The following is a 14,979-nucleotide window of genomic DNA, read 5'->3' on the forward strand; positions in this document are numbered from 1 at the left end:
TCTGTTATATGGATCTGCTTTGCTATGACCACAGCTAGAGAGATTTAAGTGCAAAACAGAAGAAACATCTCTGGTCCTCTCTTTGAAAGTTTGTTTCTCTAGAAAAAAAACCTCCCTCACTTCAAATTAAATGAACTTTACTTGTCTCATAGACAGCCTAAAGAGAATAAGATACTGAAGTGAGAAATTTGAGATGCATTAGCAGGCCCTAGAGGAGCAGGACTGCCAGTGGAAACTGCTCACTACATTTATGGCAAAATAATGCATAAATCTATACAAAACGGCACAGTGCCGTGTACTAGGGGCTCTGTTGCTGCATGTTCAACGCAGCAGCATTAGATTAAAAAAAAAAAGAAAAAAAAAGAGTGGCTATATAGTAAGTTTCATAAAGTTTTACACAGTCTAGAAGAGCTTGAAACTAAGAAAGTCTCAGCTTACATGCTTCTCCCACTACATGTATAAGTGTGTGTGTGTTCACAAAACTTCACAGTGCCATAACCTAACAGCCATCAGTCTATGACACAGATTGTTCTGGAACATGACAAACCACATGTACTATGACAACACCGAAACAGTATGCATTTCTGTACATCAAACAAAAAGAAAAAGACCCTATCAAAAGGAGACAGTCAAATAAAACTACCTTTAATGTAGTTGTCATCATTTCATTAATAAGTTCTCCAGGATTTAGCAGAGGTGGATTAGAGGGAAGAAAACTTCCTAATTCTCCTCAGTTGCTCAGTTCATTATAATAAATAATTATATAAAATAAAAAAGGTGAAAATGGGAGACTCATAAAGTGCAAAGGAGATGAAAAAAAGAAAGGCTGTGATTACTTAGGAAGTTGATGGGAAACAGACTTGACTAGGATTGAACCCTGTCAATAAGGTCTTGTTCTTCTCACCCAGGCCATTACTCAAACTTTCCAGTTGCCCTGGAACATTTTGAACCAGCAGTGGCACTCACTTCCTCTGTGCTTCCTTTCCAGGTCTATCAAGTGATAGAGCAGGGCTTTACAATGAGTGGGAAACAGGCAGCAAGTGTGAAAGCTACTGGTTCCTGGCTCTAGCACAGCACAGCTGATTTACTGTCTGGTAATCATACACAATGCAGATTCATGCCGTCCTGTACTGTGATACTGTATCAAACACAGCCCCCAGGTTTCACATTTCCCTTCCTTTTCTTTTCAGTACAGCAGCTGTCATTGTGAAGGGCAATCAGAACAGCGATCTAAGTGTCAAAGAGTTTGCAGCTTGTAAGGATAGTACAGTTTCCATCTTTTCCTAATGAGGTCAAGGAGTAAATAATATTAAGTAAGGTCTATTAAAAAAATTAAACCTTTAAAGGAATAGTAGATGAACTAGATGTTTAGCAGCAGATCAATTTTTTATCAGAGTTAGCAGATTTTGCTTTATTTGAGCCCTATGCTGCCAACCATATCCATTCCCAGTCTGCATCTAGGTAGGAATGAAGCAGCATGAAGAGCATGACTTGGTCTGATCACTGAAGTTGACAACTGGGGAACAGGGTCTTTCCTTTTTTCAGAAAAGTCACCTTGATCCTAGTTTGCCAAGTGTTTTTCCTCAAGACTATAGGTCTAAGGCATGTCCTCCTTCATACTGAAAAAAAAAAATACCAGCTTAGGTGGCAGTGAGCTCGTGCAACAAGCGAGACATTACTACATCCAGTGCCCAATTTGATCACTGAGGTAGCTATAGGTACCTTACTCCCCAAAGGCAATCACAAAAGAAAGGTGAAAAAACATGGTCTATAGAGATTAGAGTCTTGGTTATTGTGTCCCCTCCACTGGGCAATAAGCTATTCTACTTGAGAAGTGTTGTCAAATCTGAGAGCTCATTTTTGCTAATGTAAAATACCCAGCTATTGCTCTTCAGTTTATAACAAATCAACTAAAACTCACAAGACAGAAGTAGGTCCCTCTGTAGCCAAAACATCAGTCTTGAAAGAAAACAGCCTCCAAGCTGCCTTTAATTAGGATTGCAATGAAACCTGGCTCTGCAAAGATATATCAGACCAGCTTGAACGGTCAAAACAGTTTAATAAGACTGACTAAATACACCACCTCAGTTAAAACTCTCCTCATCAGCACACTCTGACATATCAGACTTGAAGAATCACTATGCTGTCTTCAGCCAAATAGTAGTTTGAAAGCACATACAAAGAATGATACTTCAGCTGGCTTCCAAGACACAGCAGCAGGTTTCCAACTGCAGCTGCCTTACAAGATGCCTGTAAAATTCCTAGACAAAAGAAAACAGTCACATAAACTACTGTAGGATGCAATATTTTATATTTAATATAGTAGTTAACATCAAGGGCTTCAATAAGCTTTGACACACTATCAAAGAAAATCTTTTCCAACAGAGTGAAGAAATTGAGATATAAACAAGAGTTAGACAGTGCTTTGCCACAAACATCTAGAATAAAAAAAAGTTTCAAGTTTGACTTGAGCCATGAGCAAAGACTAAGATTGTTTATACATAGAACTGAAAACAACTGGAATTAAATAGCCTGATTAACAATCCAAATCTCCTTTATTTTGCACTGTGCTATAAAGGGAAATTCCATTTGCAATGGACTAGTTTTGAATTTATACTGACACATTCAGAGAATGCTGTAAAAGCAAACCCAAATGAAAGACACCTTCATTTTCTTCCTTTGTTATAGCCAGTTTCAACGTCCTTCCGCAGACCTCCCAGATTCAAGAACTAAATTACACATGGGCATTTGTAGCCTAGAGAAGAGGACTCCCTCTTCCCCATAGCTCTTCTCTGCTAATAAAGAGGAGCGGAAGAAGGTATTGGATAAATTAAGGAACAAGGGAAAGAAACCAAAAGGTGGAAGAGCAGGATGCTTTTTATTACTATTCCTAGAACTCCAGAAGTATATGGAGTGTTTTTTCAGAAGAAGGGAAAAAGAATTCAAAACTTAACACAAGTGATACAAGTGTATCATGATGCTAATGGGGAGGAGAAAGGGTTCCCATTACAGGGGGATAGTATAAACATATAAGAAAGAACACCCCTACAGTATGGTGGTAAAAAGCACATTCCCTACAAACATGCAATGTTAGGGAATCCCAAAGCCATGCAAATTATTTGAGAAAGCCTGCAGCAAGATTCCTAAAGAAATGGTTCACCAACAGCCCAGCCCTGCATCAGAGCTGCTAATATCAGCCAGACTCCCAAACCCAACTCCCAGACACAAGAGACACTGTCACTTGAAAAGCATCATTTTGTAGGGAGACACCACAGGGAAGTCAGTCTGACCACTGTGCCATCTGCCACACTCCTGTACTTGCACATTTGAAAATGGATTAGCAATAAAGCCTAAGAATATTAAAATGCAACACACCTACTGGCAGATCCACTGCTTGAGGGAGTTGTTAGTTTTTTAGTATTTCTACAATGGGCACATATAATGAGATATCTGACCATTTGCTATATGATTAAAGTTCTGTGCTGTACTTGTGAGTGTCACAAATACCAAGTCTTCAGATTTCATTGTTCCTTTGGAAAAAAGTGCCATAATTTTCCACATATCACATACATATAAAACTCAAAATTGCACAAGGCTAGTACTACGCCCTTAGGATTAACACTACAAAGGTGAGTCAATGAAAGTTCAAGCTATAGTATTGATTATTGAGGTAATTCATAGCTGTTCTAAATTCCTTTTGAACTACAAAATACAGCTGTGCTCTGCTGACATTAAATTTTGAAAGGTTCAATTAATCTCTTGGAAGGACAGTGCATGGAGAGAAGAGGCACACACTCAGCCAGAGGACATGGGCTCTATTTCTTAATGGTCTTCCTGCAGTGAAACCACCAACAGTGCACTGTCATCATTTTCATTTAGCCTTGTTTGAATAAATAATCTACACTTCCATTAAAACGTGCAGAACCAGTGCCACTAAGTAATAAGTGCTAGTAGTAGCCTTGCACAGTAAATTGTTGCTTCATCAAATTTTAAACTTTTGCATAGCTGTAAGCTAATACTACTTCACTGACTTATTAAGATGAAGTCTGGTGAAAGATCCTTCAGAGCAGGGAACACACGTTACTCTAAAGCAACATCTAAACGATTTTAATAACAATCCATAACAACTATTCATTTGCTTGTAGCACTTCAAAATAGCTTTCCTTAAAGAAAAAAAAAAATAGCCAGAAAAGTAATACAGTGTAATGTTATTTTTGCTGAAAAATGCATCCTTCTAATAATTTCCAGTAACTTACAGAGGAAATCAGTAATTTTTTGCAGCTACTACAGACAGAACAGTGCCACACTTTGTTTCAAATTTTCGAGTCAATGCTCGAGGTAAAACATTGAAGTGTTCATAAAAAATTCTCCATACTGAAAAAAGGAAGAAATATGAACTCTGAAGTATTTAACTGATTAAAGCTGTCACCCTCCAAATGCACTAGTTATTTTGATATTTTGATTTGTATTCTTGCCAAGTAAGAATAGGAAAACAAGTGCCCTTTTGTTCCTGCAGTCAAAGAAGTCATCAAAAGGCAAGAAATGTTAAAAATCTCTTTGTACTAAACATCTTCCACTTAACTGAAAGGTTTTTGTAGTGTATTAACTGCAGTAGGACAACAAAAAAATTAAGTGGGAGGAAAAGTTATCATTAGCAACAACAACAAAAACATTCTAATTACATTACACCATTTTTTTTTTCACTTAAGAGCTGTTTAAATGTAAAAGAAGAGCAAAGTTGCTTTGGAAAAGTGAATCACTCTGTTATTTCCTAGTCTGAGCTCCATTTGACCTCACGCACTATCCTGCTAATAAAACTATTGAGTTATATTAAGAGCTGCAACTGCAGTTATGGACAACAGCAACAAGTTTTTCTTCCTTCCTCCCTCAAGTTATCATTATCCAAAACAACATTATTCACATCATCAATATTTATAGTTATTCTACTGTGAATCTCAGCACTCACGCTTCATCAAAACAACAAACCTCTGCACCACTCCAAAGCCAACAGGAACAGAATAAACCTGTGTAATTAAGATTTGCTCCGTACCATTAGGTGAGGCAACCAGTTTTGATTTTTGGCTTAACCTAAGCCAAAACTATACGTCAGTGTAATGCTACTGATTTTTTTAAAAGGGTTTCTATCTAAACCACATATGATATCCTGCAATAATCTAACAGCTTGCATCTATCACACTAAAAACCCCAAGATCTCAGCTTGTGAAAAAACAAGTTACAGTATCAAACTGAGTATACTAATGTTTTCACCTGATTGAAGGAACCTGTGACACAACAAATTTCCCAGTGACAGCAGTGAGACTCTTGATAGATTTTAGAAAAAATTAAAAATCACGCCCCTGAACTCTCAGACTGTGTGCTCAAACATTCAGATACTGAAAATGACTGTTAGTTTTCAGATGTGTCTGAAAAACTATTTTTATAAAGAGGGAAAGTATCAATACAGAGCCTTTTGAATATTTTAAAAAATATGCTTTTCTGAATGCATCTTATAAGCCATAATACATTAACTTTTTTCTTCAAATATGTCTTCATTAATATAAACCAAACCAGTTATGAACTCTGAACTGGAGAGAAACTACTATATTTTTCTGTCTCACTAGTGAAACCACAGGGACTGGAGGAATGTGTCTATAAACATGGAAATGCAAATCATAGGGACAAGAGTCCACAAGAAAATTAAAACCTCTACTTACAGTGTTTGTAATGGGAAATCCATAACAGTTTTAAAACCCACAAGATGATTGTTTTGCCCATCCCTGTTTCCTCCTGTTTTCAAAAAGCTACTGGTATCAGATGTTCTTTCACCTTTCCAAAATAGTAACAGCAGCTCCCCTCAGCAGCAGCAGCTATGAGCATTTTGGACATGCCCATCCTCAAGTACTCAGATGAACCCATCAGCCTGATGAGGTGCCTAAAACTGCTGCAGCCCACACAGGGGGAAACCCCTCCAGCTGCAACAAATGCAAAGCAACCCCAAACACTACCCACTGGAAACCCAAATGCAGAACCTAGTTGCACGGAGCAAAGAAACCAGGAAACCCAGGACTAAGCTGCAGGACACGGTCTCAAGACAAGTCCAGAGTTGTCACAATAACAAACCTTAAAGCCTAGAAATTGTTTTGGAAGAAATACAGTCATGCTTAAAGACACAAGTAACTTCATGAAGTTACACCAGGAAACAAAGATGAAATCTTAGCATGCCATCTTTACCTTTAACATTCTAGAGAGGAAAACCAAAACAAAAGCTATGGCTATTACTGGCACTGGGGAGATCATGTGAACTTGGGATTATGGCTCAGCACACATCGTCCCAGAAATCATGGACCCACCTCACTTCCAGAAAGAGCTACATGTATTTGTTTTGCTGCAGCAGCCTACTACAGCTGCTGAGGTTAAAAAGCTGCTTTCACCATTGTAGCACCAGCCTCTCACACTGATGCTCGGCAGGCTTTCTCCTATTGCTGCTCACTGCCTGAGTTAATACTGCTTCAAGTTTAGCCCAAGACATTGTTTCCTAACAGGGTGCAAGGTCAGTTATTTGAGAGAAATCAAAATAAACATTGCACTTACTGTCTTTGCATGAAACCAAAGCCTAATGAAGGAGAGGTAAATGCATGTAGACAGGGGAAAAGGTTTTAAATTCATTCTTCTGTACTCAGCTTTACACGTGCATGTAGCAATTTAGTCAATTATTAATTTAGAGCAAAATACAAAACCACAAAGAAGGCATTCTCCAATTGGAGAAGCAATGCACATCATGACACCCTTCATTTTCTTAAATGTTTGCACGGTTAAAAATTTGAAAATGCTGTCGGGAATGCTTGGCTGGTATATAGGAGCTTTAACAGCTCTCAGTCTTGTAATATGTGATTGCGTGGAAGAAAAATCACTGATCCTGCAACGATATTGTCTGCAAGCCATGGGAGCAACCACACCACTTCCCAGACACTTGAAGTTCTAGGACAAGACTTCTTGTGTTGCAACTGGTCAACTCTCTAAGGTATTGCTTTTCTCCCAGTCAGCATGGTGGGATACCAGTTTAGAGTGGTCTGGTATCTACTGAAACAGAGATAGATTTTTCAGGAACTCTGCTTGTTCATGCAGTTTCCACCTTTTCATTTCAAGGTTCTCACCCTTACCAATTTTCAATAACAAAGGTCTTTAGTGGGATCACCATCATAGTCTCGGAGCCCCACGTAGCTTAGATTTTCTGTACATCAGGAAGAGAACAATTAGAAAAAAAAAAACAAAACAAAGAAACAAACAAACCCTGTCACAGCAATAAACTTCCTCATACTTTTGCAGTGGAATAGAAAAGGAAATATCCAATTGAAATTTCAAAACAAATAAACAAGAAAAACCCCAAAGAAATCCCCAAACCAAACTCTTGTGAAAGAATAGAAATATTTGGAGTGAATTCTTACATTTGAAATTACTCTCTTGGCTATTTGTATTATCTTTTCTTCAGGAAAGCTGCAGAAATGGTAACAGAAGAGCTCCTAAGAGTTGTTCCCTAATGTTCACTTAACACACACACTCTTCTTCCTGATAACATGGGCATGTTGCATATTTTGAGTCCTAAATACATAAAGCCAAGATTCAATTAATTGAACAAAAAACAAGTAAAAACAATAGGAATCTAAAGTTGATAAATTTTTCCTATGCTTTCCAAAACACTGTCTGCACAAAAAAAACCCTTAGAGAAACAGCAAAGTTGAAGATATATGGTCTACAAAGACCTAAATACATTGCTTTTAACCAATTGTTCAAAGATAACACTTGCCAGAACTCCATGTTTTGCAACACATCTTTAATGTGTCCAGAAGCAGCTTCACATTTTGTTGGGTATTTTGAAGCACACTTGCTCTTGCTTAAAAAGTTTGGTGGTTATTTTTGTTTGTTGGTGTTTTGTTTATTTACAGTCTAGGATTTTTTTTTTTAAATACACAATATATGTTCAAGGGTATAATTGTAAATAAATACATAGACTCTGTGGTAAAATCTGATTGAATGGACAGAACTATTAATTCAGACAGGGCCTACTTTCCTCTGTAAGCAAAACAAACTGCTAGTGAAGATGCTTCACTATATAATAAATGCACTCACATTCAAAACATTAAAGATTGAAATTGGACATTCAACCTGACAGCTCTGTTCCACGTGGCCATTCCTGCTAATCAAGCATTCTGATGCCACATGGACTGAACTTCCTGCTGGCAAGAAGCCAAGCAAGATAAGGATTATCAAGGTGATACCAAAAGGACTGCAGTGTTTTTCCAAAGTGGGTTGCAGAAGGTCATCCTTATATTTACAGATAGTGTACAATGGCTTGTGTACCCAACTTCACAGCTTTTCCTTGTCAGCTTTGAAAGGAGGGGGGAACCCGCTCACTTTCATTAACTGCCAAGCTTCTTGTCTAAGGGGACCTAGAAAGGGAAAGTGAGCAATCATGGTTGGTTATCCTATCTGTCAGAAACAGGATTTGAAATAGACAACTACCATGAAACTTCCAACCAAATACCCAGTCCTTTGACTCATACAATATCAAAAATCACCTGCAGCTTGAGCTCTTAATAACCCCTTGTATCATCAAGGACAGTTATCAAAAGAATTCTTTCAGCTACCTAGCTTTCACAAAAGGCTTCCTAATTAAGGTTGGGACACAGCTATATCAAAGTAAAGCAACTGTATAGTTTAAGTATTTCTACATCAGTTGTTCCAATGAATTTTGTAGTTTTGCATAGGTCTCTGAAAACAGAAGAACTATTAAAAACTTTCACAAAGAAGTCTTTGAGAAGCATCACAACAAATTACTTTAAAGAGCTTGTCACAAACATTTCTTACCTCAGCTTCTTTCTTTTGCTGCTCCACAAAACCTGAAGCTAGTTAAATTTAACTGACTTTACAAGCTGTGGAGAGGCTGAGTACATAGGACGGATTTAGTCTTTCTTGTCTGTATTCATAGTAATTTCCTCTAATCTCAAGGTTTCTTTGCAGTTCATTTGAATCGCTTTGCACCCTAGGAAGTACAGGAAATACTACAGAAACCTCCCTGTCTCACTTACTTTTGCAAACTGTTCTGTTACATTTATTCCTGTTACATTAATAACAGCCTTCCAAAGCCAAATGACACAGTATCACTATGTTACTTGTTGAAATTCATAAATTCCTTAATTTAATTGCTGTGAGGTTACAGTTTAACTGAACAAATGGCAGTTTTTGCAAAAAGACAAATATGAAGAAAATATATCTGTTTTATTACAAACACCACTGGCACTTAAAAATGGCAACATCCTATCTTTTTTTAAGAAACACTTCACATTTCCTTAGCAGGCACAGGAAGAGAACTCTTGATTTTGTCCAACCTCGTAAGTAAACGGAACAGCCAAGTGCAAGAGGGCCTCACTTCCACAAATATGGGGACTCAAATTGTACCTTTTCTTTGAACAATACATGAAGCCACCCAGCAGAAGACTGCCAGATATGTGTACATGTAACCAGCTCCTAGAATGAGGTACGTGGGTCCTCCTTTCAATGCTATTAAGAATCACAGATTAACTCCACCATGCAGCTCACTGCTTGGAATAGCCTTCATGCTTCATATTTGCAGATTCACCTGCCATCTGGCTTTTGCCAGGGATGAGCCAACACCTCCAGGAAATAAGGACAACAGATTGAAGAAATTGCACCTCGTGAGTCTTCTTAAGTGCTTATGTATTGAATTACTACAAAGAGGCTCAAAGTAGATAGGAAAAGGAAGTTTCCATCCTTAACTACATCACACATGGAAAAATAATTTAAGCAGCCATTAAGGGGTTTTTCAACTAAGCTACTCAGGAGCAAATCGTCTTCTCCCTCTGCCTCAATGCAAGAGAAGGGGCATCATCCATTTTCCTCCTATCCTTCCTCTTGATCATTATCCATTATTCAGAAAGCTTGAAAAGGCATCATAACAGGACTGTTACTTAGGCACCTGATCATATGAGCTCTGCCCTGAGCTATACTATATGGTACCCTTTAAATCAGCATCTTCTCTTTTAAAGGCTGATTGCGTTTATTTAGAGCATCTGGAAATCCACTGAAGAACATCTCAAGAGCATTAGTGAATGTTTTAGTACTAGTGAACATGCTGACAACTAGTGGATGTATACAACCAGACAGCTAGCTTAAGTACTCTACCTTCACAGAAAACTCTGCACAAATGAGATCACACCAGCAGGCATTTTGGAGGAAGTTATTTGAGTTATTGCACCTGGAAAAAATACAACAAACTGCTTTGAGATGATGGTAAAACTCCACCTTCAAAATATAAGGCATCACAGCTTCACCCCTTACCTCCCTCTCAGAGGCTGGTCACCCTGCCTGACTCACAGCACCACATCTCATTCATTCAGAGCTGTGATTAGTACTGCAGTCATCTATGCCATCAGCTACTTACAGATCATCCATAGACCCAAGGCACTCCTCCAGCCACCCACATGCTGTTCCCATGGCCAAATTCCAAACAAAAACTGTGGCTTTGCGTCTGAGCATCTTGTTTGCCAATATTTCTTTGTTTCTCAGAGAACAACTTGGCAAACTAGCAGGATGGAAGGGTGCTTGGTTGTGCAAAGCTGCTCCCTGCAGCTGTCATCTTGAGCAGTAGTCGGCCACATGTGGCAATTCAAGAACTCTGTGTATACATGGCTGACCTGACATGGGACCAAGAACTTTTCTAGATATTTTTAGCATGTTTGCTTGTTTCTAAAGATGGCAACAGTTCTAGATCCATAGGAAGAATATTCTGGGTTGGCTTCCCCCCCCCCCATGTTTCTATTTTTAGTCCAGACATTGGTTTATGTGAAGGGATGTTGAAACACGTTTCCACATATTCTCATGTACTTCTGTAGGACAAGCTCAACCTGATAAAATAATTTAGGCATTAATTGATTAAAGTTGCATTGGAAGGTAAATAGCAGGGGTCTCAGGGAGAGGGCAAACAACTATAAGGACAGGCAGACAAGTGTAACAAAATTTTGCTGAAGTGTAACAAAAATTTCTCCAAAATTACTAGGATGGGATCAGCAAGGGTTGAGCTTTTCACTCTCCTGCTGACATGCAAGAAAGGTAAGATTGCCAGTTGCAGTGGAAGTTGTTGTGCAGATCTATTCAGACAGTTATTACTATGTTTCCCATTACTATTGTCACATTTTAATTTTGTTCTGCTACATCCCTTAAAATAAAAGTTATTTCCCCAAAGATGCTGGCACCAGATATCCATTTATCCAATCTTAATGCATTTCCTGATATGAGGATGCCAAACTGCAGTTTCCTCCATGTACCCATGATTACATACATATGATATACACAAGAAGTTTGTACCCAGGCAGTAAAAAACATTTAATGCTGTCTTGCATAAGAACAGTTTTCTTAGTAGTTAATTTACATAAAAGCAGCAGCTAGGCACTACACTAGCTCTTGAGCAGCATCAGGAGTCATTTGTGCACAAACATTTCATGCATGGGGATAAATGCATTTATGATCTATGGTAATTCAGTTTTAATTAACTAACACAGAAATAAATGGATATATTCCTCACTGGATCATCCCATACACTTGACAATGTAGTTGCTTTATGCAGAATCCTAACACTTGCATGGCATTGTGCTGCTTCCTTTTCCCTTTCACAAAAGCTAGTAATTTGTAAACAATCCATTTATATTTAACTTTTCATATCAAAGGGGAAAAAATTCACCATGTTGAAACTCAGTGGTCCTAATTATGTTTTGTAAAAGGTGATCAGGAACCAAGAAGCAGCACAGAGATTGCCAGTCCCAGATGTTCACAGGAGAAACTAACAGAACACCAGTATCTTCTGCCTCTCCAAGTATTTATGCTTTCCTAAAGTCTTAAAAGTTAATAACAAGATTAATTACATCTTTTTAAGATAGTCCTTCACTGTGCCTGTTTATCTACAGCTAAAGGAAAATCCTAACAAAAATACATCCCACAATGCAACTGGCTACACTAGTAGTGCAAGATACTAAAAGGAATCCTTTCTTCCCTCTTTGATGCACGCCAAGGCTGAGTAAAACAAACTACTCTTGCTGATACTGTGCACTTGCAGTGCAAATTGCAAAGTCGTGTCCACTTTTTTTTTTTTTTTTTGTCATTCTTCTGAAAAGAAGTAAAGCTCTGGAGATGTTACTGTAACAAGCAAAAGATTCAGTTGAACTCTTCCTCCTAGTTTCAAACATGCAAAGAACAGTCCTACGGGGCCTCGATTTTTGCCTCTGGCATGATTAGTGTTTGATCCCACCGAAGCAACTTAAATTTGTTTTAAGCCTTTGCCATAAGCATAAGATGAATGATCATGCAGAACACTGCTTATAAAACATGCTCAAATACTATAGCAACTTATGCAAACAGTTCCAAAAACAGGTATCAGGAATGAAAACTGATTAAAATGTGTATACAAGCACATGTCCCAGCAGAAATTCTAAGGCAAACCTATCCTTTGTTGGAAGAGGAAATAAAGTGGAGGAATTTTTAATTGCAGAAATATTAATAAGTGCCACATTCAAATGTGTTTTTAAAGAATAGGAACTAACAAACTGATGTTAAGACTGCTAGAAACAGTATGGTGGCTGCTCTAACACATTTTTAATTGAACAGATGTGCTGAAAACCAGAAGAAAAGCCTGACCAAAAAATAAAGAGATGCTTAAGACAATATAAACATTACCAGCCTCTGTTGGATCCATTGTGCATGGTTCATTCAAGTATTATTCAGCTAACTGACCCTTGGCAGTGACCATTTTTAATTAATTTACAATTTAGTGGAAGATTTTGCTGACATTAAAAATATTTTATAGATAGTGCATGGAAACAAAGACAAACCTATGGGATAACAGAGTCATGGGGCAGTGCTAAATCAACTGAAAGGCTCAGAAAGAAACCTTCAGCTTCCTTGTCAGCAGTCATTGAGTACATTGTAGAACAGCTGGCAAGACCTTCTATTGCATCTCATTGCTTCTTCTTCTGGCCTTCTCCTTTACACAATTATTTCCTTTTGATATCACCAGACACAAAATAACTGAGCTAAAAGAAATTACGCTTGTTGTCTAAAGCAATCCTCCCACCTCTTTTCTCCATCTGGAGTTCAAGCCTATACAGGAATATTGCAACATTTCTGAAGGGTTTTCACCACTATTTCTTAAGAGAAGAAGCTTCTTTTTAACTCTCTTAAACTGTCAATACCCATGAATTGGGAATACTTGATTAAAATAAACCAACCAGAATTTATATAGCTCTACTGCTGCAGATGCCATTGTACGCTACATTTCTTATGCTGGTAAAAATAAACTTGTTAAGTGCCTACCCTTTCACACACAAAAATGCTACTAGTTATTTCCAAAAAAGGGAGGAAGAATAGAGAGGAGCTTAAGTATGCTAGATGATGAACAGGAATGCCTTATTCTTAGAATTGTTCTAATTCTCCAAGCTTCAACATATCGTATTTTGTGTTCACAGAAAGAATTGTCATACTTTGTAGTGAATTATGGGGAAAAAGTGTTACGGTGTTAATCAGATTTGTTTTACTTGTCATACATTCCATAATTTACATGAAAAAGACTACACAGAAGTATGAAGAAAGTTTAGAATGTATTTAAAATGAACATTTATTTTTTACATAACTATCCTGGACTGTCCTTACAATTTCAGACCCATGGAAATCTTGTAGGGCTTTAATAAGAGAAAGGCTAAGTCTTCTCTTTAGGTGCTTGAATTCAGTTATGCCTCCCAAAGATGAGATCTGCTGAATCCTTCAGAATTACCAGATTCTAGAACCACAACCAAGTTTTTAATGATTCCTGAACTGCAGTGCACAAACACGATCTCAAGTACAGGAAATCCTATATGAGAGATAACTACATTAGGCACATTTTCAATATTTACTGCAACTCTCATTTAAAATTACTCCCAGTTGCTTGAAGCTGGGGGCTTGTATGTTACTGTTAGTCTCTGAATGGTCATTTCAACAAACAATGTCAGTGCAAAAAAAGTAGTTTCACAGAATTGTCATGGTTGTAAAGACCTCTATGATCACAGAGTCCAGTCATCCACACCATCATATGCAGTAGATCATGTCCTGAAGTGCCACATCTACATATTCTTTTTTTTTTTCTTTTTTTTTTTTAATATCTCCAGGGATAGTGACTTCACCACTTCCCTAGGCAGCCCGTTCCAGTGCCTGACTACTCTTTCCGTAGAATTTCTTCTTACTATCTTGTCTAAACCACCCCTGGCACAACTTCAGGCCATTTCTTCTTGTCCTTGTGTTACTCACTTGGGAGAAGAGGCCAACACCCACCTCCCTACAACCTCCTTTCAGGTAGTTGTAGAGACCAATTACATCTCCCCTTAACCTCCTCCAAGCTAAACAGTCCGAGATCCCTCAGCATCTTCTCATAGAACTTGTTATCTGGACTCTTCACCAGCTTTGCTGCTCTTCTCTGGACAGGCTCCAGCACCTCAATGTCCTTCTTATAGTGAGGGGCCCAAAAGTGGACACAGTACTCGAGGTGTGGCTTCACCCGTGCCAAGTACAGGGGCAAGACTACTGCCCGGTGATCTTCTGAGTTACCATTAACCAAGTAAGACCAGTTTTAAGCACTACAGTATTCTAAAATGGTACAAACAGGTGGGATCTCTGAAGGATAATGGCTTTCATTCCCATGAAAAGCATAACCTAGAAAGAGAATAATGGAAGGAAAAAAGGGAGGGGACCTTTGCTTCATTTTTTAATAGCATACACAAAGGCTTTTATCCCCAAACCCCAGAAACTAGTTACAAATCACTCAGCATAGCACATACAACCCTTCAGACTGAGGACCAGTATTTTTTGTTTATGCTCACCAGCAATATAAGCTAACAAAAGGACATTACTTCATATTTGTCCAGAAACATTTAAGTCCAG

The 14,979-nt window shown here is 38.1% G+C and overlaps 1 protein-coding gene across 2 annotated transcripts in view; it reads right to left on the reverse strand.

Annotated features, from left to right (window-relative positions):
• The window catches only part of GMDS (GDP-mannose 4,6-dehydratase), a 421,835-nt gene that overhangs the window by 355,265 nt on the left and 51,591 nt on the right, over nt 1–14,979 (reverse strand). The window lies entirely within an intron of this gene.

Source organism: Apus apus, chromosome 2, assembly GCF_020740795.1.
Source record: "Apus apus isolate bApuApu2 chromosome 2, bApuApu2.pri.cur, whole genome shotgun sequence".
Classification (NCBI taxonomy): Eukaryota; Metazoa; Chordata; class Aves; order Apodiformes; family Apodidae; genus Apus; species Apus apus.